This window comes from Seriola dumerili, unplaced genomic scaffold, assembly GCF_002260705.1.
Source record: "Seriola dumerili isolate Sdu_G_001 unplaced genomic scaffold, Sdu_1.0 BDQW01000331.1, whole genome shotgun sequence".
In the NCBI taxonomy this organism is placed as follows: domain Eukaryota; kingdom Metazoa; phylum Chordata; class Actinopteri; order Carangiformes; family Carangidae; genus Seriola; species Seriola dumerili.
This window is the reverse complement of record NW_019174586.1, coordinates 96,624-118,679: the sequence shown is the minus strand read 5'-3', so window position 1 is coordinate 118,679 and position 22,056 is coordinate 96,624. Positions and strand designations below refer to the sequence as shown.

At 40.6% G+C, this 22,056-nt stretch overlaps 1 pseudogene; it reads right to left on the bottom strand.

Moving 5' to 3' along the window:
* Nucleotides 1-21,703, bottom strand: part of LOC111232539 — a 22,019-nt pseudogene extending 316 nt beyond the window's left edge.
* Between the last annotated feature and the right edge of the window lie 353 nt (nucleotides 21,704-22,056).

Genomic DNA, 22,056 nt, shown 5'->3' with positions numbered 1-22,056 from the left:
TTGCAACAGGCCCTTTTGAGTTGACAAAATTCCAAATTTACAACAAGATTATATCAAATAAAAAAAAGTTTACTGCAAGAATCACACTGTTTATGAAACAGAACCACAACCAGAGTAATTTGGCTGTTGATTAAATTCCACTTTGATAATATTGTGTTTGAGTGTTTTTGCAACTTATTAAATGCTGTTTAAAAAGAAAGTGTTTTTTTAAATTATAGGAAGTTGATTATGAATAAAAGTGACTGAAGCCAGACGAAAAATAAAGCACAACAAATTGCTGGAGTTAGTTAAGTTGTAAGTGTAGCTGTCCATGGTACTGATTAGGAACTCTGTAGCATTACCTAAACCTCGCAGGCATTTCTATAAGGTCTTTTCAGACTCATACTAAAAGCTACTGCCTACGAAATTAATGCACACGCCTTGATCTTGATTTGCATTAAAATGAAAAAAAATGTGATTGTTACAGTTTTCTAACCTCTAGAGGAGAAGTCTGGTTCATCCCAGGATGCTCTTTTCATTCTGTATCCGCTGCATCGTCCCTGTAGAACTGGGGGTCCATTATCAGCAAGTTCTGACTACGCTTCTGCGAACTTACAGTCACTTTTTCGGAGTCAGTCGTCCTGCACACCTCGTAGTTGTACACGTGTTGGAGAGTCCTGTCCCAAAGTGTCTGAGTAACGTGGTGGATAATATGGATCACAGGGAGATTGGAGTATACAGGATGCGAGACTGTCTCCATCTGTAGATTTTTCACTGATATATATACCACTAAAACACGTGATGAAGAGGAAGGAAACTACAGCCAGAGCCAACACTAAAGTAAAAAGTCAGGTTGTCATTGTATCCTTGTCGTGTGTAAAGTCAGTGAACTCTGACAGCACTTCAGGGAAGCTGTCCCGCCACCGCCACGTTAACAATGACTGTAGCTGAACGAGAGGGCTGCCCGTTGTCCTCCATCATAACAGTCAGAATACTTGTGTATTTCCAGCTTTTTTTAGCTTAACAATCTTACTTCATACAGTATGGAATTCGGTGCCTTGACTATTTAAGTTTACTATTAATTCTTTGTTGCTCCATTTTCTGCTATTGCACAATGTCTTTAGGAATAAAAATATTTCATTGTGACATGATACTGTTTGTGCTTATATAGCTCTCGGCCAAACAGTGTTTTTATACGGATGTACAATGTTTACCCTGGGGGTAAATTCTGTTGGAGTCGCAATCCAACAGGACACATTAATCGTAATTATTGGCAACTCCTTAGTCTGGTCAAAGTGATTACTGGAGATCAGCCGACGGTATTTAAATAGGTCATAGCTATGAAACTAGAAGGAGTGTGTGGCTTCTGACAACAATTTTATTTTAGCCACGCCTCTTAATGGAGAGACAAGCAGTGGTATATGGGACACCAGTCTGGACGGGTTCAAACGCACACTCTGTATTGAACAAGGTTAGAATGTTGTGTGTTTGAGATACGTGAGTGTGTGTGAAGCTGATCAAATGTGGCTATCTTGTACTGTGTTAATATCTTGTTATCTCAACACGGTAACTCACATTTGTCACGTGGAATTCATTTTATTCTGAATGATGGTCATAGGAAGAGGCTTGTTTCGCTATTATTTACTAATGTGCAACGTTATGTGCATAAAAGTACTCGACATAACCATGTAAAGGTGGAGAAGGGAATGAAAAATAATCTCGCACTATTACATCATTTCAGCTTCGGACTCGCATGATTGAGTTTCTCGAAATAAACAACGAGAATGCAGCACAGTATGCAGGCAACTATTGTGTAGATTAATTCAAATGTGATCAGGCAACATATATCACAACTACCCTTCCGCAGCAAAACTAGAGCGCGTGATGGTATATGCTCTTCCAGTGAATATGCAGGGATGTTGCTACTCGTGTCACACTTGAGCGTCCGTTAACAGGAGAGATTAGGTTCCTCTCCATTTTTAACCAGGGTAAAAGAGAATTCTAACATAGGTGAAGAAAAGTGCGTGGTTCAATTGATAATACAACGCGGTGTAATTTCTGAGCTCTTTATCAGACTAACAGTCGTGTCATTGTCGCTCTGTTTGTCTGCTGTCACTCTACTCGAGCGACTATAGAGCTGATGATTCTTGGTTTTGTGATATAAGTTTTGATTACATATTTTAAATAAGTGTCATTATCCATAGAACAGAAAAGCGTTATGTATTTCCATAGAAGACGTGCTGTGCTATTTGTAATATTTGATTGTGATTGCTGATTGTGTGTGATTATTTCTCACGTGCAAGAAGGTTGTAGGTAGAACGCACGTGAGGCAGACTAAGTCTGGATAATTCAGAGGTAAAGGGGGCATATTCTCTCTTTACAGTTCCATGGATCTAATAAAGCATGTCATGTGTACTCTTTGGTTAGACTAATTAGTAGTACAGCTTTCGTGATAGAGGTGTCATCGTGTATGCTGATAAAGTGAAGAGGTTGATGACACAATATTGACATATGTCAATTATATCATTGATGAACATTGTTCACTTTATGGGTTTTTAGGGCGTATCTGTCATATAACAAAGGACAAATCATCTCATAAGTTTTTATCCTCGGGAATATTACACTGTAGATAGCCGTTTTACTGTGCATACTGGAATTGGACTAAACGGTGTCAGTCCCGACACTACCTCAAATATCAACTACATTGATAGCAATGCGAGACACATTGTCTTTTCTCTCAATCATATCAGTCTGCGTTCACTCTACGTACGTTTATGGATTCCATATGAAGATCATATGCTTCTAAACGTTCATTCAACTTTATAGTTACACTAGTTCATACTGTTAGATGAAAATCCATCGCTCTTGTTCAGAATATAGAATAATCCTTCCATAGGGCCTAATTACAAACTAATTAGAAATATGGTGAGCACGATGTCTATAGTAACACGCATCTTTAGCTTTTGTGTGGCTAATATGACTGGCTGCCTGACTTGGTAAGCTATTACAGATATGGAATTTGTTATTTCAAGAGATGCTTAACAATTAATGCTGTATTTGACACTCTCACAACGCGAACATGCAGCCGAGTGGATTAGTTTAACAGGGTAAGATAACATGATTCAAATCTGTCAACTACGGCCTAATCGACATATAACATAAATTTAGACTCTCTAAGATATTATTCAGAGCCCAGACTGCCCTTGGCCATATAGGGTTGTTAGTGTACAATTTGTCAATGTCTGCAGTTGCGCATGTTCAGGAGTCTGAACTCTATGCAACTAGTGCGCACAAGATTAGAGAGTATCGCGGACGAAGTTTAGCTGTGCTCCTCGTTCGTGTCGGCTCTCAGGTTGCTTAATGGAGAATTTTCGCTCTCATAGAGTGCTTTTTTGTCCTCACAGCTAATAAACAGGAAGGACGGTGGGAGACGGTCTGAGACAGAGCACTCGCTTTGTTCAATTTGTGTGTGTTGTCAGGGATCGGCATGGTGACCTCCCCATGCTGGTTTTAATGGCCACCTGGGGCCTGCGCTTCAGGAGAGGCCAAGGCCTTGTTCCTGGTGTGTTGTTTCTGACAGACAACCCACATCTTTTAACAAATTTAATATGCTTTTATGATTTTAGCAATGTGTATTATATAAAGGTGACATCAGTATTTTAATGTTGCAACAAAGTGGGTTGCTCCGATGATTTAACCATGAGTGCGTTATTTCAACTGCTGGGTTTAATGCAGGATGTCATACCACCCACTTTTAGTGTTTATTTGTTTTATTTTTTATAAGCAAACTTCTAGGTTTTTTATAAGGTGCTGTGTTGAGCTACTCTTCATCGCGTGTGTTCTGTACTCCATCCAAATCGTGATTGAGAGACTGCCATGCTTCATCTGCGTCTGCATTTATTAAAGGTAGGGCAGATCATGGCTCCCTTCTCACAACATTTAAAAGCGGTGTGTATTGGGCCTCTGTGCTGGAAAGGCAAAAACAACTAGAAAGTGTAATTGGTGCGTCTATTTACGCCACATTTGAAGTCTTGTTTTCATTATAGTAACTTTATTATTTTCCTGTGTGAAGCTATTATTTATTTTTTTTCGTTTTTGTGTGTGTGAAGGGTGAACATAACATCTCTCGACTAGGTCAATCGCATTGCTGAGTCTGTTTCTTAGAAACACCTATCTAGCAGGACGGCAAATGTGCTACCTCAATACGTTTTGCTTAGTCAGTTTCTGTCATAGATTTGTTCAGTCATGGGAAAATACAACACAAGATCGAGAAATTTTAGGCGGCATGCCTAAGCGTTTCTACTCAGCTTTTCGAAGGCTGCCATATCAGACTAGCTGTGATTGATAGTTAAGACAGCAGAGTGGGGCAACCTCATTGCTCATCAAAGCCAGGTAGAGTATTCTATAGTTTGGTCGCGGATGTCTGAAAGTTGTAGTTTTGATGTGTTCTGCTCGCGTTAAAAAAGTTCATTGTTCTAGTGTGACACTCGCAAATGGCTTGTTTGTTAACACTCCTAACACTCCGTAACCTCGCTCGCTTTTCTAGATTCTACTCGGAGTGTATTATCTGTAATAGATGAATATGTTGTCTGTAGGACTTTTAGCCGCCAATGTTAAACATCTGCAAGGACACTATCAGTTAACCGGACCCGGTGATCCTTTTGCACCTAAATAGGAATACTAGTCCACCAAATTGACGACTCTCACCAATACTCTAGTGCAGAGACCAATTCTACCACATGTATTGGATTATGAATGGAAGACTATCAACAAAGTAGAGAATACGAACTGAAATCTTAAAAATCAGGTCGTCACTCATCACAGCTCCGACTCCTCTACTAATTACTCACTAATTTCATCTCACTTTCCCTCTTTTCTGAAAGCTTGGTTGGCTTATCGTTAATTTTAAGCGTATACTGATTTTCTGGTCTCAGGTACGAAGTAACTGTATTAGACATTGCAATGGGTCCTGCAAGTGTAATTGAAGATGTAAGCGCAAGGTGTTGTCTGCTCGCAGAGCCGCCATCAATACTGAGGTCTGATTCTTTCTAATTTGTCAAATTCAAGGATCTAATGATCAAAAATACTTAATTTGTTTTTTTTAAATTCTTTCAAAACAATAGCGGGATACCAAGGCGTTGATGTAGTCTTTTAAACAGTGTTTAATTCAGCTACACTATTTAACAATGTATTCTGTCAGTCCGGTCTGTAATAAACATTTTATAGAATTAGGAGAAAGCTATTTATACCTGACTTCTAGTCCTCTAAGATATCCTTCGTTTATAAATCTGTTTTCTAATCCCACTAGCTCTTTTGGGATATTAAACGTCAAATCAGCAGGCCATAATGTTTTTAAAGTTCACCTATCACTCTGGATAATTAGCAGAGGAATTAATAACCTACTATCTGCGAGCACACAGTAGGCGCCACTAGAAAAGCAGCTCTTCCTCATTGCTGAGTTAACTGATATATAATCCACAGTCTAAAGGGATGAAATGAAGGCCATATTTCTCTGATGGTTAATTGGTCGCCTTATCCAATTGCTTGCAAGCAACGCTTGGCTTCCAAGAATTGAGCTCGGAAATGTTAAACAGCTGTGGCGGTCAATAGACAAGCGCGGATGAAGACTCCAACCAGTGCACTTCACCGAATCGGGGGACACGAGCTCGGCTCATGACGAGCAATGGAGATTATGGCAAGACATGTAGCAACGTGGGATGAGTGTGAAAATAGCAACATATAATTCAGGAAACGTATTCAGGCCAAATATCATAGTAACAAGACAACAAAAATCAAGTTATGTCAATTCTGTTCCATATTATATGCCGTTCCACCCCAGAACTATGTAGCATTTTGATACTCATTGTTTTGTGTTTTTACTTTGTTGTATCTGCTCATACTGTGATCGTTGGTTATATGCCGTACTGGAGACTCACGTGCAAGTGAAGATCGCTCGGCACACAAGCGTGGAAGGGATTTTACTCATTTATTGTATTTTTACGCGGTAGTGCGTCTGTTAGCACTTAAGGAGCTGTTTTGGTAAGTTTTGGCTATTCCTTACCTAGCTTAACATAGCATTACAGCTGTGTATCTTAGCAGTTCTAGCATAAAACCAAAACAGCATTTTATGTATGATAGACGCAGTTTTCTTACCACCATATTATGACTCATTAAAACAAGACTGTCCTAACTATATCTCCAGTTGCATGTATACATTGGTTTGGTGACTTATGTATCAGCCATCAAACAGACCTTTCATTCCACAATGTATCTGCATTATTTGTGATTAGCAAAAGATCATGCATGAGACATGGTGAATATGTTTCCTTGTAGTAAATAGTGACACGTGAAGCGTGAAGGTATTTAACACATTTTGTGTAATAAGGAAAAAAAGAGTCAACAACTATAACCTCAGTACACGACTCTCTCGCAAGTCGATCGTTTCATCCACCAGGGGCTCACACTTGACCCTAAGACTGTCGTTACACTCGGGAATAACAACTAGGGTACCTGACCCTAACTGACGGTTCTAGCAAAGTGGTCAGAATGAAGACTCCGTGAGATCAAACAATGGTCAGTTGAATTCACAGTATTTCATACAGGTATTTGGTTGGACTTTCCCCAACCCAAAGGTTAATATACGCTGGGTTCTACTCCACTTTCTTGGTCAGACTAGTGGCGGACCTAGTAGAGACCTCAATACATATGAACTGCTGAAGCGGCGCTTGATAAGAGAGCGAAACGTCTTCTCACAGACAAATACAAGTCAGTTGCTTCGATTGCAATTTGAGAAAGAGCAGATAATATGACTGGACGAAATGAGAACATTCACAGACAGATCACAAAATGGTATTGCTTTGAATGGTGGCCTAGACAGATTTGTGTTATGGATGTTATTAATTGAGTTTGTTGCTTGCCATTCGCACGTGTCGTTGAAGCTTTTGGTTTTCATGTTGTGGCTTAAATTTGCATTCCATGTGTAGTTGTGCTATGATACAAAGTCGATCACTGGGCTCCGTCAAACTTTTTAAGCATCCTGTTTAATGCTTCTTCTCAGATAGACAGCCCCTGCTGGAGATATATATCTCGCGAATCCTTAGGTTGGCGTGTGCATGCCATTGTTTTAGTACACTTGAGTTGTTGGTAATACCAAGAGTGTGCCTTTAAGACAGAAAACGCGCTATTCTTATCCCCTCTGTGTTACGCAAACTACCGCGCAATATACACCATTGTTTTCTATTTCTTATGGAGAATGGAAAAACTCATGTACATATATTCTGCTAACATCATCAGTCGCAGTGCCACGGCCTCTGATTCTTTTCCTGTCATCTAACGAACAACAGAACGACAAACTAAGATGGAAAATTTCAATGTTTCAGAAGTATTAGTGCTGTTAAATACTCCAGTAAGCAGTACGACTAGGTGTGAATTGAGCAATTCAACAATACTCCAAAAGATTGTCCAAACACAGCAAAAAGGCAGAGAGCACTGGTGGGATGGATTGGGGCTGTTCCTCGCACATCACTGCTCGTCTCTACCATGCTGTGAAAATATTAGACAGAGTCCAGATAACCTCAGCGCATTCCCTGATAGGACGGATGGCCGTGAGCAAGCTGTCAACAGAGCAAATATGACGTCACATCAGCAACAGATAAGTCATCGGGGGGGGGAGGTAAAACGGTGATTATATCGCTTATTACAAGGCTGAACGATCGTAAGCAACACAGAGGTCGAACTGACAGTGCAGTTGTGCGGCTTAAAGGAGCTAAATCGATTAGTTGGAGTTTGATGGAGTTTGCCATTCACCTCCTGTCCAGCTGTTCAATGATATGGTTAATATTTTGTTAAATATGATGCAATAATGAAAAGTAATTTCATAACTAATTTGATTTTATGAGCACAGATCTAAAAGCAGAGTTCAGATAATCTATATAGAAGCCATAAAATCAGTTATAGCTGGTTCATATTGAGCTAGAAACATGACAAATTATCAGTATGTGTGTAGATGTTGTAAGACCAAAACATGGACAGCAGGTGAATCATCACTCCATCAAACCGCAACTAATCGATTAGCTCCTTTAACCCGCACAACTCACTGTCAGGTGCGACCTCTGTGTTGTCTTTACGATCGTTCCAGCCTTGTAATAGATTAATAGTTTACCCCCGATGATTGATCTGTGGTGGGGATGTTGACCGGATCATATTTGCTCTGTGAAGCTTGCTCAGCGGCATACCGTCCTGGATCATGGCGAAATGCGCTGAGGTTATCTGCGTCTGCTAATATTTTCAGCATGGAGAGACGAGCAGTTGATGTGGAAGAGCAGCCCCAATCCATCCCAGTGGTGCTTCTGCTTGTTTGTGCTTTGACAATGCTTTGGAGTATGGTGAATTGGCTCTAATCCAACTCTGCGTACTGCTTACTGGAGAATTTAACGACTAAATTCTGAAACATTGAATTTTCCTCTTTGTTTTGGTCGTTTATTGTTTGTTCAGTTAGATGACAGGAAAAGGATCGCGCTGTGGCACTGCGACGTGGATGAATAGTTTAGCTAAATAAATGTAGATGAGGTTTTTCGCAATTTCTCCATAGAAATAGAAAAACAATGGTGTTATATTGCTTAACAGTGGCGCTAGAGAATAGCTTTAGGTTTTCTGTCTTAAAGGCACAGCTCTTTGTATTAACCCAAACTCAAGTGTACTAAATACAATGGATGGAACCGCACTAGGATTCGACAGAGATATATCCAGAAGGGGCTGTGAGAAGAAGATTAACAGGTCATGCTAAAGTACGTGGCCAGACTGTCAACACAACAACATGAATGCAAATTAAGCCACAACATGAAAACAAAAGCCCACAACGTGAAAATGCAAACAAACTCGAACACTAAGTTACGAATAATCATAAACCCAACTGTCTGGGCCACCATTCAAGGGGCAGAATACATTCCTTTTTCTGATTGTCTGTGAATGTATCTCATCTCGTCCAGTCGTAGTTATCTCTCTCTCAAATTGAATCGAAGGCAAACTGGACTTGTATTGTCTGTGGAATGACGTTTCGCTCTTATCAAGGCGGCTTTCATCAGTTCATATGTATTGGTCTCTCTAGTCCGGCACTAGTCTGACCCAGAAAGTGGAGTAGGACCCAGGTATTTACGCTCTTGTGGTGTGGGTCCACGAAAGTACCGTGATGAAACGTACTGGTTTCACCTGACCATTGTTGTGATCTATGTGGACAGACGTACGTTAGGGTCAGGTGACCTGCTTGTTTCATCCCGTGTGAACGACATCGTCTTAGGGTCAGGTGAGCCCTGGTGGATGAACGATCGTTCGAGAGTCGTCTGAGTTAGTGTTGTTGATCCTTTTTTTCTGATACACAAAATTATGGCTCTTCATGTGAAATACAGGAAACATTACATCTCTTATGCTTCTAAAGAATAATGCAGATACATTGTTGGAATGAAAGGTCTGTTTGTTCCTGAATAGTCACAACAATAGACATGCAATGGAGATTGAATGTAGACCGCTTGGTTTTAAGAGGTTCATAAGGAAAAAGGGGGGGGGGGGGGGGGGGTGGGTGGAACCACATCATAAGATGCTTGTTTTGTTTTTATGAGACTGCTAGTACCACAGCTCGTTATGCTAATGTTAGCTTATGTAGGTAAAATAGCAAACATTACAAACAGCTCCTTTAAGTGCCAACGCTCCCTAAAAATAAATAAATGTAAACCTCCACGCTGTGATCTTCACTTCAGTGATTCCAAGTAGATATACCAACAACACGTATGAGATCAGCAATGTAACAAAACAATGAAAAAATGTTCATGTTCTGTGTGGGAAGTTTTTGTATATGAAAATTGCATATATTTTTCTTTTGTGTGATAGGATTTCTGAATTTTTCTGAATGTGTATTTAATAGTCCGCAGTTGCTACATGTCCTTCCATCTCTTGCTCTGTCATGGAGTCCACTGTTGTCCCCCAGGTGTTTGATTGGGTCCCGTTGCTTTACTGCCAGAGCTGTAATGGAGCCTCATCTTCGAAGAAGCCTTTGCTCGCCATGAAACGCTAATTTCCCATCAGAGAATATATGGCTCGCAAGTTACCCTTTAATTGCGTATTAGTTACTCAGCAAGAGGAGAGCTGCTTTTCCTAGTGGCTACTGTGTGCTGCAGATAAGTGTATTATTCCTCTGTTATATCCAGAGTAATATAAACATTATGGCCTGCTGATTTTGACGTTAATCAGAACAGAGCAGGGGTGATGAAAAGCATTATAGAGGATCTTTTTAATAGTTTTAGATTAACTGTTTATGCATCCACTCCTGTTGTTTATTAAAACAAATTTAAGTATTTTTTGATCATAAGATTCCTTGAATTTTGACATAACTTTTGGACTGCCAGAGTGTTTAAAGGAGGAGGAGGAGAGGGAACAGCTTATTTTTTAAGATTTCAGTTCTATTCTCTAACTTGGTGAGAGTCTGTCCATTCATATCAATACATGTGTGGTCTCTGAATTTGTGGCATTGTGCAGTATCCTTTAGGGCAAACATCGGGTTCGGTATAGTGGGTTCGCTCTGTACTGGGATTAGTGGTCACGTCCGCAGTTTTAAGTGTGAAAAGTGCAGTTGTAGTGTTAGCTTAGCTGACAGCCATCAGTTCCACTAGAAACAGCTTTTACCACCTCAAACTTCATCACACATTGAATACTTACTGGCTTTGATGGCATGTTTGCCACTGCTTTTATGTGCAGCAAAGCTAAAGGTTAGCATGCCTAAAATTTCCATTGTGTTTGTATTTCAGTGATGGTATAATTGACAAACTACTAGCAACATGGTGGCACAGGGCCGTCCTGCTAGATGTTTTAAAATAGCAATGCTGTGCCTGTGTTGTTTATTATTAAGAAAAACACAAAAAAAACATTAAGCTAATGTGGCCTAAATAGCTACACTGTCAGTTGGTTTATCTTCCAGCACACAGAGGCCATCACCGGCTTGTTTAAATGTTGAGAAGGGAGGCTTCTCCACCTTTAAAATGCTGCATCATTGTCATCCGATTTGGAAGTAAGAACACACCAATGGGTAGCTTCACCGGCACCTGGAAAATGATTGTTTATAACAAAAATAAAGCTGGTGGTTTGCCTAGCCTGCATTAACTCCAGCAGTTGAAAGGCATCAGTAATCACGAGCAACACTTGTGAACATTAATAATACCTGATGTCACTTTAAAAATTAATTCTAATCATAAAAGAATATTAAATTGTTTAAAAATGGTGTGTTGACTGTCAGAACAGACATCCAGGAACAGCCTTTGGCTCTCCTGAACGCAGCCCAGGTGTTGCCTTACAACAAGATGGGGGATTCCAATGCCGATCTGACAACACACACGGTGACAATAGGGAGGGTGCTCTGTCTCTCAGCCGCCCACCGTCCATTCCTGTTTATTACTGTGAGGGACAAAAAAGCTCGATGGAATCACTCATGGCAACAGCGCGAGAAGGAGCACAGGCTAAACTGGCCATTACCCGAACTGGTGCGCCTGTTGCATGTTGTCTCTGACATGCGCTGCAAGCATTGGACTGGTCCCAGACAAGCCCATGGCAAGGGCAGTCTGGGCTGAAAATATTAGAGAGTCTAAATTTTTGATGATTGGCTATGGACTTTAGAATCAATTTCTTGCTGTTATCTAGTCTCGGCTGCTGCTTGTTGAGAGTTCATGACAGTTTTGAAATTCCATGTTTTAAGCTTTTCAAGGGAGGGATTAGCCCAAAGCTAAGAGGCTTTTGAGTTGTGTAGTCTCTCCATTGTATTTTTTTGTTGTAATTAGGCTTGAGTTTTCTGGTGAACAAGAGGGATGCATTTTTTTAACATCTACAGTTTTGTAGTTATAAGTTGAAGAGGTTTAGTAAGCATGAGCTTTGATAAACAGACGAGTGAAGCAACTGTGATGGGAAAAGACATTGTCTTCATTATGTGTGTTTGAGTTTCGCAGACTTGCCCTTTATGCATTCGTGTCAGTAGCTTCTCAGTGTATTCCAGGATAGGGCTGGTGCTTGTCTTTGTAATACGACAAACCAAACCATGAAATGGTTTACAATGTCATCTGAATGATTGTGATATCGTTACTCCTCTGTGCTCACTACAACAACGTCCTGTTGTCATGCAGAGTACCATATCGGGTGTATTAATCCATTGGACCTAAAAAATAGTCCTTAATTCATCATTTTTCTCTGTTTATCTTTTGCAAACATAAAATACAAATAAATAAATACAATAAGCCAGCTCTTTTGGGAAATTACTGAAACCTTTTCTTTTTGGAAATGACACTTTAAAATTGTGATGCTAATTATTAAAAAATATAGCTTGGGGGCTGAGTGCTGCGCAGACAGAGGAGTCAATTTGTTGAAAATAAGTAAAATAAGAATATGTCAGCCTCTTTCCATTAAATTTCTCTTTTACCCTGTTAAAAATGAACAATTCTACGCTTCAGTGAATACAGATGCTGCTTCACTGAGGAAGGCTATAATCGACCTCTTTGCTGGAGGGGGTTTATATTGTGCTGAGTTTGAGATTACTCCACAATAGTTGCCTGCTACTGTTCAATTGTTGTTATTTCAGCATCACTGAGTAGGCTGAACATGATTGTATTTATGGGGGGGGAGTTTTTTTCTTTCTTTCCCCATGGTTTATGTATATTTGCATTTTGGCATATTTTTAAATGTGAGCAAACACTTTAGATATAGAATAAATGAATTTCTAGGTTACTGTGTTCAAAGATGTACGGTAAAGTCTTTTTCAGTTTCATCGCTTCATTTCAAACAAATTATTGTTCAATAACGTGTGGAGGTAGGTCCATATACACTGTTGCCGATAAAGTTGGGAGATATTCTTGTTTATCAACAATCCTCAGTTTATTCCTATTTAAATGCATCAGTAATCACTTTTGACGCAAGGATGCAACTAATTAGCATTTATGTGTCCGCAATTACCCAGGTAAATGAATTATGGAATAACATTTTGTGGCCGCTTAAAAATATTTAAAAAATATTTTTATTCCAACTTGTATGAGCACAGTGTAGTTAAATAAGGTAGTGTCCATGTGTAGTTTGCATTATAAAGCCAGGTCTAGGTTCTATATTAATACTGTGATAAGTTATCAAAGCCTTAGTCCACAGAGAAATGCACACAGTGCCTTGTATTCAGAACTGAGCCTTAAACAGCCGTAGGGACATCTGGAACTTGGGTGATGTCACATGAAGCAGTCATGGCCTCAGCCCCATCCCGAAGCCACACCCACTTGGACCCATCCATCCAACCTTGGCAGGAGTTTGGTTTCTCTGAGTGTTTACTATGAAATCTGCTAACCTACCTATTGTTTATTGGATACACTCAGAAACAGTCAAGCCATCAGAATAGAGGCTCTGAGCCTTCTCTTCTGATTTCGCTCACGCGAACTTGTTGTTATCTAGAGCTGCCAAGAGAAGCCTGAGAAGGAGATGTAAAACTACATTGAGATGGTTTTTGGTTTCTTAAACCTACAAATATATTCTTCTTTATGGATCAATCATTTCAATAAAACACTGGGAGAAGTGTAAAAATAATAGGACTTTTAATTAAGTAGAGTTATGGTGAGTTTTATTAGCATAATTTACATCAGCATACAAGACTTGATCTTTAGTAACTGCAGAAATTCTTCTGATTTTTAATGTAATATCAAAGAATAACTTGCAAACTAAATTGAAACTGGTGCTGAAGTCAGTTTTCTCTTATGTTCTTGCTCTCAGGAAGCACATTCACTAATAGGAATTTGGTGCAAGACACTGAAACTCTAGTGGAGTTCGGGAGACTGGAGTGTTATTTTGTTTAATGATGCTCGCACAGCCTCTACCGTCATTGGCATATTTGTGAACGCTTGTCTGATTACACTAATTGGCTGGTGTGGATAGTGTACTTGATCACAAGTGTGGTGGCTTGAGCATTCGTCTGAGGGAAGTTCCTGTAACTTTTCTCCATGGGCTTTGTAACTGGACACCGCATTCCTTGTTAAGAAGAACAATGAACAAAAGCAAAAATATGTTTTGGTTTGACCTTTTTCATTTTGAGTCATGAGGCGAACAGATACCACTTATACTGTAGATCAGACTGAGATTAAAAATAACAACAAACCAAAACTCAGCCTCAGTTCATGATATGGCAGTTTATAAGACCAGCGGTGTAGTGGCAGAATTCAGCAGAATATGGAGCCAAGAATGGTTAATTCAAACTAATAACATCTTCATATTACAAAGGTCTTCCTTAATTAAAAGGGGAAACTGTCATCTATAAAACTACTAATTGAACGTGCAGGCGCTGATAGGTTGTATTGATTAATACAAGTGACTCAGTGATTTAATTGCCTGATGCTTTTCATCTGCGATAAATCGTCAAACGCGCCGATACGTTGTTATTTTACACGCTTAAGAAAAAAAAATCCAACGAGAGCGAGCCCCTGTACGGCATCCTGCAGCAGCAATGTATGCGTATCAAATGCAAATGTTTATTTTAACATTATTTAACAAGTGCTAGCATTGCAAATGATAAGAGACAGAACAGAGTGTGGCATGTATGGAGGAACCTTTACTTTCTAGCCAGTGAAAGAGCCCAGGCCTGCTGGCGATCTAGAAGCCATTGATCTTGTCAAGTGCGGTCTTGAGGCGATGGATCTTGTGGCGGTCCCTAGAGCAAAGATCCATTAAGATTGTCTTAATCCAGTTCATTAGGCAGGACTCATTTTGCTATTTTAGTCACGCAGTCCCAAGCAATGCAAAGATCCAAGACATGTAAACAACACTGTTTGTCAACGCACCCATGAGAACTTGACGTACTTCTGTATACTTGTGGTTCCATCATGCAGTTGTCCTAAATGACTAACTATTTAATATAACTATGTAACTATAGCTTCTGACTATTGGGAAATGTACTTTTGACAGTCTGAGTAGTACCAATTTGATCAGGTCATCCAAAGTAGTATATTCAAATGAAAGTAAGGAAGTGAAAAAGGCTTGTATTGAAGCTTGCAGCTACCAAGAGCAACATCCTGGTCAGGCATTGCGGTCCATCTCTTCCATCTTAATTACAGCCTGTGCTCTGAGATGGCCTGTGGACATCCTCATTTTTGCTCTACATCTGATCATAAAATCACAGGCAGACATGTTGGCTGCTGAATTGCAGCCTTGTGGTAGTGACTGTGACTAATTGCAGAGATTTATAAGCTGCAAGTATAATTATGAGGGATAGTTCAAAGATGTGCTTCTGGACACGGTTGGGAGATGGCTGTTATAATGAGATCAGAAGCTGACGAAAAAAGAAAGGCTGTGTGCAGTTGTTTATTCAGGATCTTGCTTTGTGTTCAATGCACTTTGTTGCAGTTATATTTGGGTTTCTTAAGTTTCTAAGATGTTACAAGTTTTGTTTAAGCATCAATTTATGATTGTCACTGTTACATTTTTACTTCAGGCACAAGGTCGAATTTGGGGGAAATCTGTTTTTACGGTGGTAACAGAGAAGAGATTGTGATTCTGCCAAGAAATTGAGCTAAACCTTTAGTTTCTGGTGGTGTCTGTGATATTATTGGTTTCTGTGGTGACAGTGGAAGGTTGGTGGTGTTTTATGAAGTTGTCCTTTGTCCTCCTATTATAGAAAAACCTTTTTACCATTTCAGCAGGGGGTACAATGCCTATGCTGAGAAGGGAAATAGGGATGCACCAATCTGATCTGGCAAATTTGTAAACATGGCCGTTACTCACATAATTAAGTGGATCATGAAGGGTTCGGATTACAATACAGTTTCTCAATTGGGGGCCATTATAAAAATGATGATGATGATGAAAAATCTTTTTAATGAACTAATAAATGCACCACACGAAAAAGTGATGTTAGCTTTTGTGACTGATGAAAGCAACACTGAGGTGCTAAAAACTGCAGTTCCTTGAATGCTCGATTTGAGGCTGGCTCCAAAGGTGAGTTAATCCCATGGACTCCCATTTTTAAAGGACCAATGTACACCATTTCAGAAACCTCTGGGTGATGTCACAGAGGACTTTCGTCATCTTTTACAGTCGTATGATGATCACCTCTAGTGTCAGTCAGTTTTCAAACCACCATCTAGTGCATCTTGAGGATTGCAGACAAAGTTCAGTAAGAACTTTTGACTTTCAAATTCAGCATAGCTTCCTTCTTTTTTTCTCTTGTTTACTTTGGAGTAAATCAGACCAGGAGGTGGCCAGTGATTAGGTTCTTGTTAGGGTCACTTCAGGCACAGCAGAACTTTGAACGTCAGTCCTGCTGAGGACTGCTCATCTTACCAAATCTAGGCACTCTGTCCAGTGGTCAAAAATAATTGAATTTTAATCTTGGGCCATGATACTGCAGCTCTAGATGGTTTAATTAAGAGGGATAATTCAGATGACATTCCCTGGAAGGTAGCAGGGGATGGAAGTGTATAGTAAAAAGTCAGATCGTCATTGTACTCCTTGTCGTGTGTAAAGTCAGTGAACTCCGACAGCACTTCAGGGAAGCTGTCCGCCACCGCCACGTTAACAACGACTGTAGCTGAACGACAGGGCTGCCCGTTGTCCTCCACTATAACAGTCAGTCTTTGTTTCACTGCATCTTTATCAGTGACTTGGCGGATAGTTTTTATTTCTCCATTCTGTAAGCCCACTTCAAACAGCGCCCTGTCTGTGGCTTTCTGCAGTTTATAGGAGAGCCAGGCATTCTGTCCAGAATCCACATCAACAGCCACCACTTTAGTCACCAGATAGCCCACATCTGCTGAACGAGGCACCATTTCAGCCACCAGAGAGCCACCAGTCTGGACTGGATACAGAACCTGAGGAGGGTTGTCGTTCTGGTCCTGGATCAGTATTTTCACAGTAGCATTGCTACTGAGTGGAGGAGAGCCTCCATCCTGCGCTTTGACGCGGAAGTGGAAATCTTTGATCTGCTCGTAGTCAAAAGAGCGCACTGCATGGATGACTCCACTATCAGCACTAATGGACACATATGAGGAGACTGGCACTCCGTTAACAGAGGAGTCCTCCAGTATGTAAGACACACGGGCATTCTGGTTCCAGTCAGCGTCTCTGGCTTTCACTGTGAATATAGAGAGGCCTGGTGTGTTGTTTTCTACAATGTAGGCCTCATATGAGCTCCTCTCAAAGACAGGCGCGTTGTCATTCACATCAGAGATCTGTAAGGTGAGAGTGACGCTGCTGGAGAGGGAGGGTACTCCCTCATCAGAGCAGGTCACTGTTATATTATACTCAAAGGCTCTCTCTCTGTCTAAAGCGACCTCTGTAACTAAAGTATAAAATCCATTTAATGTAGTTTGGATTTTAAAGGGTATATTGTCGTCTATATCACACTCTACTTTCCCGTTATTCTCTGAATCTGGATCGTTTATGCTTAACATAGCAATAACAGTGTTTGGAGGCGAATCCTCCAGTATGGAATTTGATTTAGAAACAATGTTTATCTGAGGATTGTTGTCATTTATATCAAGAACATCAACTATGACCTTAGTAGAATCAGAAAGTCCCCCGCTGTCTACAGCTTCAACGTCGATTTGATAAATGTTCGCCTTTTCATAATCTATTTCACCGATTAGGACAATTTCACCACTTTTTGAGTCGATCTTAAACAGTTCATATAAAGGACGTTTGCTGGGAGATATCATATATGATACTTCTCCGTTTGAGCCAATGTCTTTATCAGATGCACTTACAGTCGTTACGCTGGTGCCTTTAGGAGAATTTTCTTGTATTTTTGCTCTGTATAGTGGTTTAGCGAATATAGGTGCGTTGTCGTTTGCATCCAGTACGTTGACAAATATCTGCATTGTCCCTGACATCCGTGGCTCTCCTCCATCTATAGCAGTTAGTAACAGTGACATGTAATCCTGCTTCTCTCGATCTAGTGGCTTCTGTAGCACCATTTCTACCTTTTTACTTCCGTCTGCTTGATTTTCTAGTTTTAATACAAAGTTACCAGTTGGGGTAAGTGAGTATTGTTGTAAGCCATTCATCCCAATATCTGAATCAATAGCTTTCTCTAGCACGAATTTCGATCCTATAACAGCGGACTCACTGATTTCGAAGCGTTTTTCTACATTTGTGAAACTGGGCGTGTTATCGTTTATATCTGTAATCTCAACTGTAACACGAAACAATTCCATTGGATTTTCGAGAATTAGCTGGAAATGTAAAGCACAAGGCGTCGTCTCTCCACATAAAGCCTCTCTGTCTATCCTCTCCTGGATAAGGAGGACTCCCTTTTCTTTATTCAGCCCGATATACTCCACACCGCCTCCAGTATAGACACGAGCTTTACCTGATTTCAATCTTTTAAGATCTAAACCTAAATCATTCGCTATGTTACCAACCACAGAGCCTTTGGCCATTTCTTCGGGAATGGAGTAGCTGACCTGCCCAAGCACGTAGCTCAGACACAGGACCGAGAGAAACAACAGTACTTGCCGTCTCATTGTTCTGTCAGATGTCGTTTCGATTCCTGTACCATTAAAAGAAAAGCATTCCCATTGCAGTCAATGCGAAGGTAGATAGCATAAAGGAAAAAAAAAATCCGCAATCCAAGTATGGAAAGCTGAACAATGTATCCAGTTACACTATTCCTCGCAGTGCTCCTTATGAGCGTGGACTGTGCATTCTGCCTTTTTCTTATTGTGTCCAACGTATCGACTCAAGGGGCAGGACACAGACAAAAATAACATGTTATATGGCAACACGCTTGCCAACAGCGACCCTTTGAGTTGACAATTCAAATTACAACAAGTTATATCAAATAAAAAAAGTTTACTGCAGAATCACACTGTTTATGAAACAGAACCACAACCAGAGTAAATTTGGCTGTTGATTAAATTACCACCTTGATAATATTGTGTTTGAGTGTTTTTGCAACTTATTAAAATGCTGTTATAAAAGAAAAAGTGTTTTCTTAAATTATAGGAAGTTGATATGAATAAAAGTGATGAAGCCAAGACGAAAAATAAAGCACAACAAATTAGCTGGAGTTAGTTAAGTTGTTAAGTGTAGCTGTCCATGGTACTGATTAGGAACTCTGTAGCATTACCTAAACCTCGCAGGCATTTCTATAAGGTCTTTTTCAGACTCATACTAAAAGCTACTGCCCACGAAATTAATGCACACCGCCTTGATCTTGATTTGCATTAAAATGAAAAAAAATGTGATTGTTACAGTTTTCTAACCTCTAGAGGAGAGTCTGGTTCATCCAGGATGCTCTTTTCATTCTGTATCCGCTGCATCGTCCCTGTAGAACTGGGGTCCATTATCAGCACGTTCTGACTACCAGCTCTGCCAAACTTACAGTCACTCTTTCTGGAGTCAGTCGTCCTGCACACCTCGTAGTTGTACACGTGTTGGAGAGTCCCTGTCCCCAAAGTGTCTGAGTAACGTGGTGGATAATATGGAATCACAGGGAGATTGGAGTGATACAGGATGCGAGACTGTCTCCATCTGTAGATTTTCACTGATATAATAACCACTAAACACGTGATGAAGAGGAAGGAAACTACAGCCAGAGCCAACACTAAGTAAAAAGTCAGGTTGTCATTGTACTCCTTGTCGTGTGTAAAGTCAGTGAACTCCGACAGCACTTCAGGGAAGCTGTCCGCCACCGCCACGTTAACAATGACTGTAGCTGAACGAGAGGGCTGCCCGTTGTCCTCCACTATAACAGTCAGTCTTTGTTTCACTGCATCTTTATCAGTGACTTGGCGGATAGTTCTTATTTCTCCATTCTGTAAGCCCACTTCAAACAGCGCCCTGTCTGTGGCTTTCTGCAGTTTATAGGAGAGCCAGGCATTCTGTCCAGAGTCCACATCAACAGCCACCACTTTAGTCACCAGATAGCCCACATCTGCTGAACGAGGCACCATTTCAGCCACCAGAGAGCCACCAGTCTGGACTGGGTACAGAACCTGAGGAGGGTTGTCGTTCTGGTCCTGGATCAGTATTTTCACAGTCACATTGCTACTGAGTGGAGGAGAGCCTCCATCCTGCGCTTTGACGCGGAAGTGGAAATCTTTGATCTGCTCGTAGTCAAAAGAGCGCACTGCATGGATGACTCCACTATCAGCACTAACGGACACATATGAGGAGACTGGCACTCCGTTAACAGAGGAGTCCTCCAGTATGTAAGAAACACGGGCATTCTGGTTCCAGTCAGCGTCTCTGGCTTTCACTGCGAATATAGAGAGGCCTGGTGTGTTGTTTTCTACAATGTATGCCTCATATGAGCTCCTCTCAAAGACAGGCGCGTTGTCATTCACATCAGAGATCTGTAAGGTGAGAGTGACGCTGCTGGAGAGGGAGGGCACTCCCTCATCAGACAGGTCATTGTTATTTTATACTCAGAGGCTCTCTCTCTGTCTAATTCACTGTCTGTTACCAGGCTAAAGAATTTTTTCGACGTTGTTTTCATCAGAAATGGCATTCGCTCTTCAATATGACATGCGACTTTCCCATTTTCTCCAGAGTCAGGATCTTGAACATTAAATATAGTTACCACAGTTCCTGCCTTAGAATTTTCTGATATCGAATTCGTTTTAGACATGATGTTAATAGATGGGTGATTATCGTTCGTATCGGTAACTTCAACAATAATCTTACACGAATCTGTTAGTCCTCCGTCATCACTAGCTTGTACATATATTTCATAGTGCTGTGCCTTTTCATAATCCAGGTTTCCAGTTAAAGTTACCACACCACTGACTTCGTCAACTTTAAACATAACAGGGACATCATCCAAAGTGTTTGTTATTGAATAGGATAATTTTCCATTGGAACCTTCATCTGCGTCTACAGCACTAACGGTACTCAAAATTGTGCCCTTTGAAGCTGTTTCCATTATAGTAACTTTATATATTTCCTGTGTAAATACTGGGGCATTGTCATTGGCGTCTAGCACTGAAATCTCTACTCTCATTGTTCCCGACAGCTGAGGTTCACCACCATCAGTAGCTGTGAGTGTTAAAGAGAGCTGCTCTTGCGTTTCTCTGTCTAGTTGTTTTTGCAAAACCATCTCCACTTTTTTACTCCCGTCCTGCTGATTTTGGAGTTTTAGATGAAAGTTGTCTGTAGGTTTTAGCGAATAACTCTGCAAACCGTTAACACCGACATCTAGATCCATAGCTCTCTCGAGGACAAATTTCGCTCCAATCACAGCCGACTCACTAATCCTAAATTTCATCTCATCCTTTTTGAAGCTGGGTGCATTATCGTTAATGTCATTGATTTCGACGGTAACTGTATAGAATTCAATCGGGTCCTCAAGTGTAATCTGAAGATGTAAAGCGCAAGGTGTTGTCTGCCCGCAGAGCGCCTCTCTGTCGATTCTCTCTTTCAATAGCAGGGCTCCTCTGTCTTTATTCAGCTCAATGTATTCTGCATCGTCCTCTGTATAAATGCGAGCTTTACCTGACTTCAGTCTTTTCAAGTCTAAGCCTAAATCCTGCGCTATGTTACCAACCAGAGAACCTTTTGTCATTTCCTCGGGAATGGAGTAGGTGACCTGCCCGAACACTGATCTCAGGGAAAAAATCGAGACAAACAACAGTACTTGCCGTCTCATTGTTCTGCCCCACATTTTTATCCTCGACAAATCCTGGTGATTTAAAGAGGGCTGTATTCCAAAGCGCTATGGTTCTTCTATCACAAAGTGGTCCAGATGAAGACTGATTATCTCCGTCTTTCCCGAATCCGAAATAAATGAATCGCAGTGCGGATATGTCCGGGCTTCTGCAACTACGCCTGTGTGCTGTGTGTGTCTCTCTCTGTGTTTAATATAACAAAATGAAAGGGGAAGGTTCTGCCTTGGTCAACAGCGGCGCTGAGAGTCAAAAGACTTTCACTGCAGGAAACTACACAGTGCAGGAGCAGGTACAGTATGAAGAAATAAAAAGGACTTGCAATCTTTTTTTAAAAAAAAAAGTAGTAAATCTCGTCAACTTATGCGATTCCTGATCAACGCCTTATTTTACACAAGAAGTGAAATAATGTCACTGTTCA